At 35.6% G+C, this 15333-nt stretch overlaps 1 protein-coding gene across 9 annotated transcripts in view; it reads right to left on the reverse strand.

Moving 5' to 3' along the window:
- NFIA (nuclear factor I A) overlaps positions 1 to 15333 on the reverse strand; it is a 336917-nt gene that overhangs the window by 211760 nt on the left and 109824 nt on the right. For 2 of the 9 annotated variants that reach the window (XR_009154605.1, XR_009154606.1), the window contains 3 exons: positions 10794 to 10898; positions 10446 to 10520; positions 9204 to 10243 (listed from right to left, as the gene is read on the reverse strand). The exons of the other annotated variants lie outside the window; for them this stretch is intronic. The gene's annotated coding sequence lies outside the window, so the exon portion shown is untranslated. Of the gene's footprint in view, positions 1 to 9203; positions 10244 to 10445; positions 10521 to 10793; positions 10899 to 15333 lie in introns of those variants that run through there. 9 annotated transcript variants of the gene reach the window in all.

Consider the following 15333-nt stretch of genomic DNA (forward strand, 5'->3'; position numbering starts at 1 on the left):
TACAATATGCTGCTTTCATTCTACGAGTGCTCATTGTGACCTTTGCTTTTTTATTTCTTACTTTATTTTACAGAATAATTAGGAAAAAATAATAACAGAAGAAAAAAATTATGTATATATGTCTATGCAAGCAGTCCCACATAATACTCTCAAGCTCTAACCATCATTTTTAATTAACATAAATTTTTATTTACATCTGAAGGGGAGGACACATATATTCATCAACCAAATTTTTCAAAAAGGAAACATTTGAAATTTACAAATAGTTCTTTATTCCCTGAAATATATAGAGCTTGACTTTCTACCATGCCACACAGCACAAGCCTATTTTGAAACCGAAGGAACTTTTAAAAATCTCTTGCAATGTGTACGTTGATCTATTTTTCAGAAGGGAAAAGAGAATAAAAATTCTGGTGGCCAGGCTAAAAACACTTAAGGATGCTTGAAGTAGCTATTTGGATTCCAGCCACCAACTGCAGTGGATCTGAATCAACAATAAGAAACCTCATAGAACTATTTTGCCACCTCAGCATCAATATATGCATAGAAAAAAGCCACAGAGGATGGAAAACAATCTCAAATGCAATCAAATGCACTGGGTTTTTAGTTGTGTGTGTGTGTGCATTTGTGTAGAAATATCAAATTGGAGTAGAAAATGTAGGCCTGCATTAAGTACAGCGCCTTTATTTCTTACATTCCCACTTTGTTATTAATAGATGTACCACAAATAAGTTAGCCCTGGAATGGACATCATTGGTTATCTGTGACAAGGTTTTTAATACTGCAGGACAAATCAATACCAATGCAAATTAAGCAATGTTGTGTCAGGCTTGATTTCTCAGGGAAGTCAATAAGGCAACCTCCATTTCTAACAACCAAAGTTTGGCTCTGCAATATAATGACCAAAAAGGTGCCCAAATTATCACTGGTTTTAATAGAATAATTTTACAATAATCGACTGCATTATCCCAAAATTTGTGTCATAAGAATTCAACTAATAAATAGATTTTATATTAAGCAAATTACATTAATCTCTTTCTATTGTTCTGTGAGCATTTTTCCAGTTTGTATAAAAGGAGACGTCTCTCCCTCTGGTTTTTTTTTTGTTGTTGTTGTTGTTTAAGTCATCCATAATTCTTATTTCACACCTCAAACTATACATTTGTATCAAAGTTAATGGGAATATAACCATTGATTTCAGTGGAGCCAGAATTCCTGCCATAGAAACTCAATGGAGCCCTCTAAAAGCACAGGTTAAGAGAATGTTATTTTGTATTGGATTATGTATATAAATCTTTTATTCCACTTTAGTATGTGTACAAGATGATGCTCCATTTTCTTATTAAGTCTGATCTAATATTATAATATCAACACAGCTATACCTACACTGAAAACAGGTATTTTTATTTGGGTTTTGCTTCTGATCGAACTCTTTAGCCTAATTCAGAATATTATTTACACTCTCACATGCTCACGCATATTCAACACTTGCCTTTATTGGTACAATCGTACAGCAAGAAATTGTTTATTTTGTGGCCATATGAGTTACTGCTGTCATTCCTACTGAAGACAGAAGCTTTTTCTGTAGTGCCTATCTATGTATACCTGTGCAAAGATAGGGAGGTCAAACAGCTTCTATAGTAGCTTGGCATCAGGAAGGGCATCTGGCCAGTAAACACTCAGCTCCATCCAGTCACTCTGACTTTACCCCAAATTAAGGGATTACAGGGTTATAAAAAGGGAACTTTTATAGTAGCTACAAGGATAAGAGTACATATCTTTAAAAATAAAATGTCAGAAGATTGTTAACCCGCATGAACAATTAAAAGCCCTTTCCTGATCCTGGTGTTGGAATAACTTAGTTTTCAAAAGCACTAACAGGATGCCCAAGATAAATGGAAAAGGAAAATATGTAGAGGGTATGAGTCAATTTCAGACGCCAATGTTTTTACCACAAAGACCTCAGTAGCTGCTAACCCTTGTCAAAGGTCATGAAGCATTAGTCATCAAGGTTTTGATAATTGTCTTTTACCACCTAATTTTCTACAGAACAAAATATCATAGATACAGGGTGCTTCTTTCTTGCATTTACTATAAAGTGGTTCTCATCCAAAATTGGATTTAAAAAAAAAATTGGCTGTGAAAACTTGTGTTCTAATCCATCAGACACTCGATTTCTTTTTACAATTTGTTGCGTATGGATCTCATCATAATCATTGAATAAACCCATATGTAACTTCACTGTAGATTTTACATCTGGACAAATCTAGAAAATGTGCGGCTTAACATATTGGAATGGAACATCAGTTCTGAGAACTGAAGCTTTAGTTGACGATAAGGATACAACAACTTCCCAGCGCAGCTTTCCTTGTTTTGCTTAATCCAAAATTAGGCTGCTGTTTGCAAAGGCTATTTCAATTTAACCATGAAATTGTACCATTAATATTAGGGGAAGCTGGTTTTGATTATTGTAGCTGGGATATTTACTGTGGAAATACTGACTTGGACAGCAAATTTATATTTATTTTGTCGTTCTGTTTGAATGGTTGTGGATTACTGGCGAAAGCAATTAACAGCATGGAGGCTGGAAAAGCAATCCCTGCAGCTCTGTATCTGAGAATGGTTCACTATAAGAGATTCAGTTCAACTAGTTTGAAAGTGAACAGATTCTAGGAGGAAATTAAAAGCCCGTTTGCCTCTCCTTATCAAAAACTCAAATACAGATAAACTTTCTTCCCAGTTTTCTGTGTCTCCCCAACATCAAGGCCAACAGAAGCCCGACAAATGGCTCTGAAACAGAATGCCCAATAAAAAAAAAATGTTGCTATAGCATCTATAATTACACTTTTTCAATGATGCTGCCTGGGCAGACACATGTCCATAGAGGACAAATGGGATTGGCAGGGAAGAGATTTTTTTTTGCTGCACAATGGGTTAAGATCCATTTGTGTAGCTGGCAGAATTGATGTGATTATTTTTTTTTTTAAAAAAAGAAATCAGGGTGGCATATGCTGTTGACATATGGCTACACACTGCCATCTGGGTTCAGGAGGAGATTTGGGTTCCCAAGCTGTTGCTGAGCAAAGCCAAGAACATTGCTAGGTGCTAGGTCAGACTGGTTTGGGAAGGTTCTGCCAAGAAGAAAAGGAAAGGGAAAAAAAGAACCACCTCTAGATGTATTGTTTAGTTCATAATAACAGGCTGCTTGCTTGCCCTGTATGGTAAAGGTATGCGCAAGAAAAAATGATTAGAACCACCAACAATCTACCTTTCAGTATTATTATGTACGTTGAATAGGTAAGTGGATAGACACAGTTCCTATACATTTCACAAAAATAGAATATCAACAGCAAGAGAGAGAGAAAGAAAGGATTTATGTGTAAGTATTAGCCTGTTAGCAAGCAACTATAAGTAAAAAAACAAGACTAAGGCAATCTGCATTGAAGAATTTGTAATCTGTATTTCTCATATTAACTAAAGGATGGAAATATAAGAAGATAACTTGATCTTCCCAACGTTTTTCAAAATTACATGCTGGAAACAAACTGAATGCATTTCAGAATGTAACAAAGTTATTGCTACTGTTAAAAGCTATGTTTCTGCAAAAAAATAAAAACAAAAACAGAAGCAAACTGTCGGGTACTTGAGTAGTATTCCTAATAAAATATCAACAAAATCAATTACAAATTACATATTAAAATTCTCAGTTACTAATTTTAATTTTAAACGGAAACTTTATTTTTAAGAATATAAGGAACAACCAATTATGATCTGGCAGTTTAGAATATTTATTTCTGATTACTTCATCTTTAATTGTTTTTGAATTTATCTGGTAATGCTGTGAAAACACAGTGGTACCAGGTATAGGGAGAAAACCAAACTGATTTCTTTAAATTTTGAAACCGAAAAGGTACCAAGAAAGTGTTCTTTCTGTATTACTCAATCTATTTATTAACCACTGATAATTTTCACATAATGGTGGATTTGTAAAACCTAATTTTACAAGTATCAGTAGGGCAAGTTTAAGCAATTATTTTTATTAACTTCAGTAGAATTTGGAATAATTACTCAGTTTCCTTAATTCTCATTTTAAATTTTCGGCCAGACTCAAAGACAAATTTCAAGTAAAGCATTTCCACTTCTGTTTTAACAGATCTGATCAAGAGAAAATAGAATTAAGGCATTTAGATACCCTACCTTCATGTGGGCAGACTTTAACATGCCCTGAATTCAAATGCCAATTTTTAATCAGCTTTTAAAATGTTAGTTGATTAATTACACTATTGTACTCCCAATAAAAATGTTTTTAAACATACTTTGTTACAATAACTATCAAAATAGGAAACTCTAAGACCAAGTTTGTAATTAACAGTTTATATATCATCTTCTACTATCTTGTTTGACTTTTTATCTTGCACTGAATTACTTAAAAAGTAAAATAGATTTTGCAATTTCCTTGTATTGAACATGTAAAATAAATGGATTTAAATAATGTATTTTGTTTCAAGTTAAATTTTGGAAAGGCATAGAACAAATGTGAGTTTAGCATCAGTTATTCAGACATGAGAAGCCACTGCTACAAGCTAAGAAATAAAAATATTACAATTTTACCCTCAATAATTGCAAATCTATTAAATTAGGTTGATAGCAATACATATTTGGTACTCATACTCCCTAAATAAATTTCCACTTACACATGCATCTATAAAAATCTGAGAATACATCTCAATTACATATTCAATTAAATGAGATAGTGATCACTATTGCCAGAACAACTAAATAATAACTATGCTTTTCAATCACATTGATGCAAGAATTAAAAATGATAAATACGTATTTATTTCATTAAGATAACACAATATGAAACAGAACAATTTTCTCATATATATAAACATTTCACAATCATTTTCTATGAAAAAATACTTGTCACAAACAAGTAAAATGGACATTATTACAAATCTACAAATACTTTTTGTTACTTATTTTAATATAACAGCCCATAGAAAATTAAAATCTAGCAATTATATCAGAATTACTGAGATGCCTCTCACAGTGAATATCTATTCACATAACCAAAATCTCACATCAAAAGCTCTGTTTTTATATTTTAGATCATGATCACAGATTAAGGGTCAAGACATATTTTGGGTAAAGCTATTTGAATAGAACTTTTGGATACATTGTGGAAAACAGCACTTGACTTCTGTTTAACACTAATCTGTATAGCCCTTCTCATGTTGTTTATAACACAAGACTCTGAACTATAACATAGGAGAAATCAAAACCTTGTGGACTTAAGCATCTCCTTGTTTATTACACAGTGAATGTCTTATTCATATTGACCCAAAAATAGGCTTAAAAAGGCTAAAACAGGTCAGAATAGCTGATATTTTATGAAAACATTCATCTGAGAATAGGCGATTTAAAGAAATAAAAGAATCCCCTCAAAATCTATTATTATTCCCCAGGAGTCTCTAACAAATACAATCAAAGACCATAAGTATCACTTACTAAAACACAGACAAATAATCTCTTTCCTAAGATATCCGCATAGCTTCTCATGCACGTCTGCCTACCTTCTTATCACCTCCTTTCCTTTTCTTCTTTTTCTCCCCCCATTCCTTTCTCCTCCCTCCTACAGCTATTACTTAACCTTCAGGTACTCATTTAAACAACCCACCAACCAGCAATAATGATCACATATAGTTACTAGATTGCTAAGTAATCACCTTGCCTGCTGCGTTAATGTCAGTTGTCTTTTGCTTATGTACATGACATTGCTTTATCCTTCCCGTATGTTAAGTGTGAATTACTGTTTGTTTGGTATCAGCTATTCTTAACTGCACCTGGGCTCATTTTCAATCCTTAAAATAAAACAAAAATTACCAAGGCTGGTACATACGTGAACGCACACACACCAAAGGATAATAAAGATCTACTCTTATTGTTCTATCACAACTGTGAGACTTATAGGGTAATGATACTGATGGATAATCAAGCCCTCCCCTAACAGCCAGTACTTATACAGTCTTATTTTTTTACAGGTTCCCTTAATCTCAATCAGGTGACTCTTGATTTAGGAATCAGTATTCCTAAACAACTCAGTAGGGTTTATGAATACATAAATCTGAACACCCCCTTCTCTCACTCTGAGATATGTCTGGCCCCACCCTGACTGGGTTCAAAAGAGGTCTTGGAACTTCCTTCTTTTGCCAGGGTCCTGGATCAAAATGATGGCAGGTCGTGCAACTTTGGTTGCCTCCAAAAGGTTGCTTTTCTTAAGGCATTTGAGTGTTGTTGTTTTTTGGGGGGTATATATGTTTGTTTTTATTCTTGTAAACCAACCAGTAATCCATAAAGAGTCTGCAAACTCTAATAATAAAAGTTAAGTAGCAAAGTGAAAAAATGGGAGTAAAATTAGATATAAAAAAAACCCAAACTAATGATAACAGATAGAACAAACCAGCCTTAGAATTGGTAATGAAGATATCAAAGGGATGGAGTGCTTGTGCCTTTTATGATCAACCCTCAACACTAAAGGAAAACACGGTTAAGAAATACTCTGTAGACTAGACCTTGGTAGAACAGTCATGAAGGCCTTCCAAAACAGGGGTCTCCAACCTTGGTCCCTTTAAGACTTGTGGACTTCAACTCCCAGAGTCTCCCAGAGCTTTGCTGGGAGTTGAAGTCTACAAGTCTTAAAGGGACCAAGTTTGGAGACCCCTGTTCCAAAAGACATTCAAACTGTTGTGATGTGGCTGTACCTAAAAAGATCAGAACTATAGAGGGAGAAGAAAGGAGTAGGGAGGAAGGAGGAGAGGATGTAGATAAGAGAAGGGGAGGATGGTCGTGGAAAGTAGAAGAAGGTAGAGAAGGGAAGAGAGTTAAAGGAAGGGGGTGGTGACCGGGCAGGTCCGATTAATTGTATATGATGGTACACTAAATATGTTATTGGATATGAATGTTAAAATAAAACTTTTTTATAAAAAAAAAAGATCAGAACTATAGAAGCTATAATATTCCCTATGACATCCCATGGAAGTGAAAGTTGGAATTTAAGGGTAGGAAGAGTATTGATGCTTTTAAATTTTGGCGCTGGAGAAGTCTCCTGAGAATATCGCAGATAGCCAAGAAAACAACCCCCCCCCAAATCAACCCATAGTTCTCACTCAAAGCACGACTGACCAGGCTAAAATTATTCTACTTCTCTTTGGTGTAAATCTTCATGGATTCAATATCTTCAATACCTACCTGTATTGTTCCTGTCAAGAGCAGTACAGAAACTTGTCTTAGAAACTTGATTTAGGATCCTTCAAATATTCTGAAGAAAAGCAACAGTGGAAGAGTGGCATATTTCTATCACATAGGAATCCAAAAACATCTGGTTTACCACTGTGGGATATAAACTGCTGGACTATTTATGGGTCTTTACCTGATCTAGCAGGGCAGTTCTTCTAGTCTTATTATTATTAAAAACCATGCAATCTATAAACTCAGAACAATGCAAGAACAAAGTATAGCAATGTGATTTCTGCCATACATACAAAATCTTTAAAAAAAGATAACATATTGAAACACAATGTATTATTAACATGAAGAGGTAATTTCTTTCCCCTTGTCTATTGGAAGTTTGTATTTCAGCTTTATCAATTACTGGGAGGATACAACTCAGAAAAATAAAATATTTTCAAGCCTAAATCTGAATAATTTTCAGACATTTTCAATCATAAATTGAACATTTTTTTTTTAATTTAAGCATTTTCAACCCTAATCCCTGGATCACTAATGTTAAACTAGCATGAGAATAGAGAAGGAAAACAGATAGAAAAGCAACTTTAACTTCTATGGACAACTGCCATCTAAACTGAGACATTTAAAAAAATCACTGCATAAAGTTTTTACTCCTCACAAATGCTCCAAATAAGTCCCTCCAAATATCCTCTGTATTTGTAACTATCAGATGCACTATAATGAATATTCCAAATGTACCCTATACTTCTAGCTATCTGATAAACTATAACAAATCAAATCTAACTGCCTCTTTGCAGTTATATCCAAAAGTATAATCTTTAAAGTATGGTATAGCATGTCTACCTTCCCTTAAGCTGTCAGAACAGAGCAAGACAAGTATCTCAAGAAACACCAGGTCTTCAGTGTCTTGCAAAAAATAACTGGGTCAAAGCCATTTAAAATTCCAGGGGGAGAGTGTTCCATAGTTCCGGCACTGCCACTTATAAGTCACAATTTCAGAGTCCAACAAGATGGCATTGTTTAATAGAAAGGACCTGGAATATGTCATCTCTAATCTCTGTAGGAAAAGCAGAAACAATGGGGGAAAGGCAATCTTGAAAGTAGCCTGGCCCTATAGACAGGTGAAGTAGTCTGGAAAAATAGCATATCTAGTTGAATTAATTCTATTTTTTTGTAAGTTTATATTAACAGAATCTTGCAAATCTGAAAATGTATTTCTCCGCTGTCATTCTTACAGCCAATGAAACTAGGGATGGTCTTTCCTGAGACTTTAATGTCTCTTATATGGCTATTGGCCTGGTTGTGGCTCTTCACCATCTTCTAAGGTCACTCCCACTATTACACACTGTGCCATGGAGAGCTTTGTAGGTGATAACCATCACCTCAAATTGCACCTGATAGCCTACTGGGAACCAGTACAGCTCACAGAGCAGTGGTGTTACATGGACATAGCCCACATCACCGCACTATGGACCAGTTGCAGCTTTCAAGTGCAGTCCCATATAGAGTACATTGTTGTGGACATCATGTATGGTGAGATGTAAGTATAAATGCAAACATTTAGGCACTTTTGGCCATACCATACGCTTCATGAACAGAAGCCGAGATAATTATTACATGGTTCAAAGTTAAACACATAACCTTTCTACAAATCTAAATATATACCATTTACATGACATCATTTAGAGAAATGAAATAAGGAAACATAGACTATGTCTGGTGTAAAAGTGTGAATACCTATTCAATCAATGCTATGTAACAGCCTGTTTGGAGGAAATAATAACTTCTAAATATTTCCTGTCACAGCTAAAGATCTTTTTATTTATGTTTTTTAATTTTTTCCTACTCCTCCTTGCAGAACTTTTCTTCTTAAGAAACATCCATAAGTGTCCTTCGATAATACTGTATGGCTAAGATCTTAATACAGCCCATCAAAAACATTCAAATCTAAGGACTGTGAAAGACATTTTATCTCTAATTTGCAAGGAATTGCATACAGACAGTAAATATGTATTCAAAACTAAAGAAAGTTTTTGTTTAATTTTACATTACATAGGTTCCTATTCACTTCAGCATTCAGATACATACAAATTGATCAGGAATGCCTGAATTTTTGCATGCAGATGTAGACTATATTAGACCAAAATATATATGGCTCTTACACCTGTCCATTCCCTAAAGATATCTCACACTTCTACTATACTTTATTATGTATTAGCTGCCCTTAGAGGTGTCACAAAAGGCTAAGACCATCTCCAATTACTGTAAATCACACTTTTCAGTAGTTATGACAATATTGTGAGGAAAAGGATTTTTTGCTCAGCCCTCAGTGTTTTATTGCCACATTTTTTTTATGCTGTTGTTTTCCTAACATGGAATATGACTGCCTGTTAAGTGCTATCAGTCTTCCTCATCCTTCCGTTGCCTCATATATACACACTTGGTTAATTATATTAAGTAGTGAAGAGAGACATAGAATTGATCTACTAAAGTCTTTAGGTCCACAATGCATTTCTTCTCATTTGGATGTTTCTGTGATTACTCCTACTAAAACATGTTAGAGGAGCCCAGCATCTGTTCAAATCTAAATGCCCTATTCCACTCCCCAAAGCTGTAGTGAATAACTGGAAGGAAAAAACAGCTAACTCTCATGTCAATACAGATATAGTTTTTATTAAACAACATTGGTTAGGCTGGAAAATCCTGACAGCCTTATACAAGGAGGCACAGCTCTAAAACCACCTGTATGATAGACAGAAAGACAAAAGCTGCAGCACTTCTTATCATTCAATGTTCAGTAAGTTGCCAATCCTGTATAACGGTCTGTTATTCAAGCACAGGACTTCTGAAAGGAGAAAGTGTGAAGCAGCTCAAAGGAGAAATTTCCGTTGCTTGTTTTCTGTTTCAGGTTTGTCCACAAAGCTTCCTCATATGCGCTTTATACTAGAGTAGTGAACAGCTTTGCCTCTTAATTTGCTGCTTGCCAGGTTACCTGCAGAGAAAGGATACATATGAAGTAGCAATGACCAATGGATGCAGTAAATCTTGGGTTTAGATGTGATTGGAAACAGGTGGATGAGAAGGTCAAATAAGTTCTCATTATTTGATGTGATTTCTTCTTTGGTCCTGTCTTTTTAATTTGTGTTTGGTGGATTTTCTATAGGTAACAAATGAGGTAGTCAGGTAGTACTCACCTATCTATGTTGAGAGATGCAGTGGATTTCTGATGGCAATGACTGTTTTTTTTTCCTGCTTGGTGCTTCAGATTTCTGCAAAAAAAATAAATGCATAAGTAGCTAGCAGTTGTAAAAGTCTAGACTGCCCTGATGCTCACCCATACACATTCCTATAAATCCCAGTGCCTTCATTAATAGTTTATTTACATTTGGAGCTGGGGGGCCATTAGGACCCTTCATTCTGTACAAGACACTTCATCTACATCCCCTGTTTTTAAAACTTGTTATTTTAGTAGGTTTAACTAGTATTGTCTCTTCCCATTATTAAGTTCTTCTTCCTTGACATTCCCCCAATCACTGGCTTACCTCTGTGGGAAACTTTATCAGTGCAGCCCCAGTTGCAGGATTGAAGTTGAATTTCCAGTTCTGTCCTTTTATCGGGAGTCCTGAGGCAGAGTATCTCTAAGAGTTCTGGGAAATCAAGTATTAAAATTATGCCCTCCCTGAAACCTTGATAGCTTCAGTCAAATACTTCACCAAATGTTCTCAACTTCATTAAATAAATGTTCCCATTTATGAATGCCAAGTTCTGTAGGAGATTATTGCAACCTTGTCCACTTGTTGTATGAGATTTATGTCTACTAGTTAGGTTGATTACACTGCTATTTGAATTGTGTGATCGCACATTAGACCTATCCTGCATTCTAATTATGATGGTAAAGGGCAAACATGTCTGGGTTTACCCACTGATTCAATAAAATGATGCTGTCCTGAAGGTGGGGATGATTTCTGACCAAAATAGCCTTTCATTCCTGACCAGTAGTACTAAAGTCAGTTATGTCAACACCACAGTACTGTAGCACATATAGACCCTAGTGAGATATAGTAATGTCACATTCTTCTGCTAGTCCATAAAACTTACTGTTGACTGTTTCACTCTCTAGCAGATCTAACTTAAGGACAGTTAACTGCTATGTCAATAATACAACAACATGTGTGCTTAGCCTTCCTACCTTTTTTTCACCGACTACTTTGATTTTAAGAATTTAAAACTTATTTTTAACACTAAAATTAAAATTTTGAGTTTGTGGGCTCTTAAATAAAAAAAAAGTATGTTGTTTTAAACGTTTTCCATATAATTTAGAACTCTGGATCGGAAAGCATTGGGTTAACCTGAATAATACAGTGCAAGGAGGGGGGGAAAAACCCTCACTGAAGTAATTTTAATCCATTCTTTCTCCCTGCCTCTCTCTCTCCAGCCCTCCTGTTTTATGTTGAAACTGTATGATTGTATTCATTCAATACTTTACAGTTCTATTTCCTTCCTTCTTCTGAAATAACATTTTTAAAGTGCCGTTTTGAGCTTCTGTTATATTAAAAAAAAGAAAAGAAAAGAAAGAAAGCATCACTGGTGTTCAGTTCTTGTGAGCCTTTGCTCATTTTGAGTCCTGTTCCTATTACACAATAATGTGTTATTTTGTTGAATTCTGGCATCTATCTCACTCGTCTGGTCAAGTGCCAAAAATTTAGAGTGTGTCAGTCCACCAGTTCCTCTGCAGAGAAGCTCTCTTCTCGCCCAGCGAGTGTTCTGTGCTTTTGGATTGAGGCCAGGAGGGGAAATCCATTTTCCATAAAGAATGCACACAGCTCAAGTGCTTGAAGATTTTTTTTAACCTACTAAAATAACTTTGTGGACAAATGCCAGCTTGCAAGACACGTTCGGCAAAGAACATTTGGCATCAAAAACAAGGTAAAGTAATCTATCGAGGTAACAAAGTTTTAGAAACAAGGAAATGACTGTAAGTGCATTCGTGGCATGTCACATGATTTGGCACAGACTGTACGATTGGCCGGTACTGAAGTAAATACAGCCGCCATGTAAGGAGTCTGAAAGCTTCGCCCTTTGCTGAATTCTTAAAATGGCGGACTTGCTGCGCTCCATGAGAAGCAAAATGAGAGCCAGTCTCAAATTTTTTTCTCCCCCTCTTTCTGCCTCTCTGAAGTTTTTATAAACCTTACAGATTTGAGTAGAAACAGATTTCTCACAACTTGCTCTGCTTCTCAGTTTCACAGTTCAGCATACACTCAGGCTCTGTCAAAAGCTTGACAGCGTTCCAGGGAAAATATTAACTGTAAACTTTCCAACAGGAATTAAAGGAACAGAGCTCAGATCAGGATGCTCCTCTTTTAGAAATACATCTAAGCCTGATGTTTAAACAAATTTGCAAAGTTTATGCTACAAGATACACAGTTGACACTGAAATAGACTCAGATGGGGTTCCATTTCACCACATCATGAATGCCATTTTTTTTTTAAAAAAAAGACACACGTCCTTTACGGTCAAAGAGTCCAACTGCTCTCCCCCTTTCTTGCAGGCCTGACCAGTTGAATACTGCATGCTCTGATGAATAAATATTTGCCTCTGGCTAAAGTTCAAGCAGCCCAATGTGGCTGCCAGACACAACAGAAAACCAACTTCCAAGGAAAAGTGTTTACTGCAGCACTGGCCGAAGAAGCCAATGCCAAAAAACTATCAAACCAGATTGGCCCATGCCTGCAAAGGCTTATCATAAAGGACCTGGCCAGATGCCACCAGTGTGTCCCCACCCCTTTTATTAATAGCTGATTTATCTAACACAGCTTTTCTGTGCTTAATATGTTTATAGCTAGGCCAATTCATTTACACCTCTTGTCAGTTCGGGAAGGTAAGATGAGTCACATTAAAACAGCTGTCCCATATTTTTATTTTCAGTATGGATTTGGAGCTTGATCCTCTGTTTACAGAAGAAGGTACAGTTAGAATTAGAAATAATTCCTCTGCAAACGAACCTCATCAACTTAAAGGAAGAGAATTAAGAAGGATAACAAGGCCCATTAAATTTTCACACAATGAGTTGTCTGACCTTTCCATTTTTAAGTACAAGCCGCCACTTTAACAAATAGACATTTCTCATTCCTTCTTAAATTGAGGGAGAAATGACAGTATCCTCATGGCACAATGTTGAATTATGTACTGGCTAAGTAAGAACAGCCCTTGTGGCTTACATGTCTCAATTTGAAGGAATATTTTTGTTAACTTTCTAAAGAGTCTCCAATTCAATACAAATCTTAGCTAACTTCAGAGGGAAAATCCATATCTAGTTGCAGTCAGTGGGGACATCTACATCAGGGGTGTGGAACAATGGCCCTTTTAAGATTTGTGGACTCCAACTTCCAGAATTCCTGAGCCAGGAATTCTGGGAGTTGAAGTCCACAAGTCATAAAGGGGTCTGGCAGTTAAGAAGCAAAAAGCAAAGACTCTGACAGGGTCATTGTTCGACACTTCTGATCTAGATGAATAAAGATGAAAAAAGTAAAGAAGGGGACAAAGAGTTGCCCAAACAGCAAGATGGGCAATATATAAAAATATAATTAATAAATAAATGCTTTCAGACTTGCAAATTAAAGTAACACCTGCTAACATAACTTTACAATAAAGACAATGCTAGTACTCCTGATGTGCATCTTCTATGGCATGGGTCTCCAACCTTGGTCCCTTTAAGACTTGTGGACTTCAACTCCCAGAGTCCCTCAGCCAGCAAAGCTGCCTGAGGAAATCTGGGAGTTGAAGTCCACAAGTCTTAAAGGGACCAAGGTTGGATACCCCTGTTCTATGGATTACCTTGAAGGATTAAAATTAACACCATGTCAAGGAAACTCTGCTCTGCTGAGACACCAGCTCCATTTGACTCTCCCTCAAGTTTTCCATTTAATTGGCCAGTGCTGCAGTCCCAAACAATTAGACACATGGCTAACTGAAATACCTTCCGCATACAGTTGTATATTTGTGGTGTTGTAAAGGATATACACTATTGTCAAGTGCTAAATATTCCAGAAAATTTAAACAGAGTTCCTGGTTTTTCCCACAGCATTTTAATATGTTACCCACATGTTTCTATAATATTTCTTTGGCTGGAGATTCAATGCAAACATTTATCCTCTTATTTAGATAATCAACATTTTATCCTAATTTAGAAGTTAGATTGTTTGCTGCTGTCTCACTAGTCAGCATTTTATATGGATTGCTCCCCCCTATTGTTGTTATTGCCATTTTTGACTTTTGGTTTCTAAATATATTTTCAGATGTTGGATTAAATAGTTTTCATTTCAGTTATAAACTACTTTGGAGCCCTTGGAACTGGAAGGCTGCTAAAGAATCTATAAATTAAATCAGTAATCAAATGTTGTAGATACATTTTAAAAAACCATCCAAATGAATTAGAGGCAATAACCAGAAATAGCATTAGAGGCAACAGTCACAAAAGTGAAGGAAAAGGTGGTTGCAGCAGAAGTAATAGGAAATAGAAAAAATAGCACTTTCAGAGGAAAAATGAGGATATATAATTATTATTAGTAAGTAGGTATTTGGAAAATTATAATAAATATAATGGAAATTATAGAAATGATTGATTCAGAGCTGGTTTATAAGTAGAGAGATTTTTTCTGTGCCCTCATTCATTTAAATTTCCTTAAATTAAGGCCACTCTCAGGTGTGTGATACTTTGTTTTAAAAACAATATCTTTGCATGGAATTGAAAACTTGAGAGTGGAAAAGGTAGTTCCAAGATGAATAAAGGCAAACCCAAGAGATTTCATTTATCCCACAGAATCCTCTTCTTTTACAGAATTTACACTTCCCATTAGTACCACATTCCTCTCAAAACAGGTTTATTTTCATATTTTCATAATTGTAAACTCTAAGAGATAAGAGAATAAACCATTATAAAAACAGCAGATCTCAGTAAAGTTGAGTGAGCTTAAATGCAAACACTTTCCTATTAGAAAACTCACATCCAATCTGGAAAAAATATTTCTATATGTCAACATTCATTGTGGTCTACCACGGGGGGAGGGGGGAGATAAAGC

Source organism: Ahaetulla prasina, chromosome 3, assembly GCF_028640845.1.
Source record: "Ahaetulla prasina isolate Xishuangbanna chromosome 3, ASM2864084v1, whole genome shotgun sequence".
NCBI lineage: Eukaryota > Metazoa > Chordata > Lepidosauria > Squamata > Colubridae > Ahaetulla > Ahaetulla prasina.